At 43.3% G+C, this 2,365-nt stretch overlaps 1 protein-coding gene across 1 annotated transcript in view; it reads right to left on the bottom strand.

The window, feature by feature from the left end:
- Window positions 1–2,365, bottom strand: part of PAX6 (paired box 6) — a 19,167-nt gene that overhangs the window by 15,724 nt on the left and 1,078 nt on the right. The window lies entirely within an intron of this gene.

Here is a 2,365-nt window from a genome sequence, read left to right on the forward strand (position 1 = left end):
GCGGCCGGGAGCGCGGCGGGGGCCCGCGGCGCTTCCCGGCGGCAGGTGCCGTCTGCGGCCGAGGCGGTCCCTGTCCGCGCTGCGCGGTGCCCTGCGCGGAGCGGAGCGGCCCCGGCCCGGCGTGCTCGGGGCTGGGCTCCATTTTTACTTCAGGTTATTTATTCCATTTATTTATTTTTATTTTTATTTTTCCCCCGCGGTACTGGCAACTTTTTCTCCCCCAAACTCCACGTATTGTGATTAACTTCTTTTTTGGTCTTTAGATCTTCCCCCTTTTCACTGTACTGTGACACACGCTGTCTACCTCGCCTCACTGCTTTAAAAAGTAAGAACAGGAGGGGGTGAGAACTGTTAAACAAAGCCTACAGAAAGGGAACAATGGCCTCCATTCTGCTCCTCTACCCAAACCCCGAGTGCAGAAACCCAGGCTCCTTAACCGGCCGCGCAGCTTCCCAACTAAACGGACCAACAACCCTCCAACTTACAAAGAGCAGAGAAACAAGCCCCTTCTCCCTTCATTAGTGCCTGCCTTGACCCAGCGCCTGGACAGTCCCAATCGCCTTTTTTGCCTCTCCCCCCCCCTTCCCCTACTCCCTCTCTCCTCCTCTCCCCACCTTCCCTTCCTCCCCCCCCACCCCCGGCACTTATTTATTTATTTATGCATCCCCATGTATTTATTTGAAATCCTCGCTGGTGAAAATGGAAAAGTAATTTCTCTTTATAAATATCTGGCGGTAATTGTGTTACTGGTGCGAGTTGTTAGGGGTTGTAAAAAGATACAACAGCTCAGTGGGGTGCTCAATTGGGGAGGGACAATTACAATAAAGAGCCCATTCAAGGGGGTTGCTAAAAAAAAGGAGGTAAAATAATGAAATAGTCGCAGCCTTCATTTTCTCTCCCTTTTTTTTAGTCTAAAAATACTCATTCTCTTTCTTTTGCGCCTATAATGAATATTAATTTTACTCTTCTTGCATATGATGGAGAATTCAAAGAGGCACGTTTCCCCATTCAGGACTAGCCACGGTATAATTTATTAAGTAGCTTTTAGTAATCTTAAATCCATAAAAATAAACATCAAACAAGTACTTTCTCGCAGCATGAAGACTTTAACTGGTAAATATTTACTGCTCTTTGGAGAACTACCTGATTAGCAGCAGAGCAAGCTACACTGTACTTCAATGGAGACGTGGCAACATCTCCTTTAGCTGAACTGAACGTAAAGCCATCCCTTTAATACACCAAACACGTCTGCATAGACACACACCGAACGGAAAACCCACTTCTTCAGAGAGAATTTGCTCACATATTTAATGCACAACTCATAAACGTGGGGCCTAGGGGGTTAAAGAAGCCATCCAGAAAGCCATTATTAAACTTCCAGCCCTCAGCTCTGCCAGCACGTACCTCAGAAATGACAATGAGTGGATTTAAAAGAAAAAAAAAATCCACAAAACAAAACAAAAAACCCAAACACAACCGAAAACGTTTTACAATACAGGGTCAGGGTAGCCAAGTACTTCAGCAAGGTAAGAGGAGGTGTGAGGAAAGAGAGCTAAGATTCTGCTTGGAAACTCTCTAATTACTTAAGTAATCAGCAAAACAAAACCCAGAGAAGTCAAACAGACCCAGCACCCGGAAGCAATATGATCACAAAATCGCATTCCCATGCCATAACCTAATTTTACTGATCTCGTGCACGGATTTGATAAATATGCATATGCAGATCTACAGACACAGAGGCATGAGGAGGGCAGAATACAGCGAGCTTTAAAGCAATAAATGAAATTCAGTTTGCCATGTCCTAGGAATCAAATTCAATAGGCCAGGCCTAATCTGCAAGTTGTTTTTTTAATCTCAAGATCTTGATATAATCTGATCGTGTTTATTTTTTTTTTTTTCTCTCCCAGTGAAAACATAATTAGACGTTAGGATGACAAACTTTTACGTTCTCGGGGCAAATGAGAGAAAGATAAAAACGAAACGCCTTGCGATTAAGCGTTGGTAAAGGTCACCAGCTATAAACATTTATTGTCAAGGGCCACTTTTATTATTTTATGTCCCTAAAGATGGAGAAGATGCAGTCACTTTTCTTTTCTAGGAGATTGTTATCGTTTTCCAAAGCAGCATCTGCCAAGTACATTTAATCATTCAGGAAACTTTGTTTTTAAACTTTCCAGAAATTGTTCCTGCTCTGCGTGTCAATTTAACGCCTCCTTACAAAGTATGCAAGGTTAAATTCAAATCCAGAATTTCCAATTGCACTTGCGAGGGGAAAAGAATCAAGTTTATTGTTGTGCTTCAGAGGAGAAAATCTTTTTGCACGGCGAAGAGTTTGCAACTTTTTAAAAAAAAAAAAGGGGGGGGG

The sequence above is a fragment of the Apteryx rowi genome, unplaced genomic scaffold (genome assembly GCF_003343035.1).
Source record: "Apteryx rowi isolate R43461 unplaced genomic scaffold, aptRow1 scaffold_73, whole genome shotgun sequence".
In the NCBI taxonomy this organism is placed as follows: Eukaryota; Metazoa; Chordata; class Aves; order Apterygiformes; family Apterygidae; genus Apteryx; species Apteryx rowi.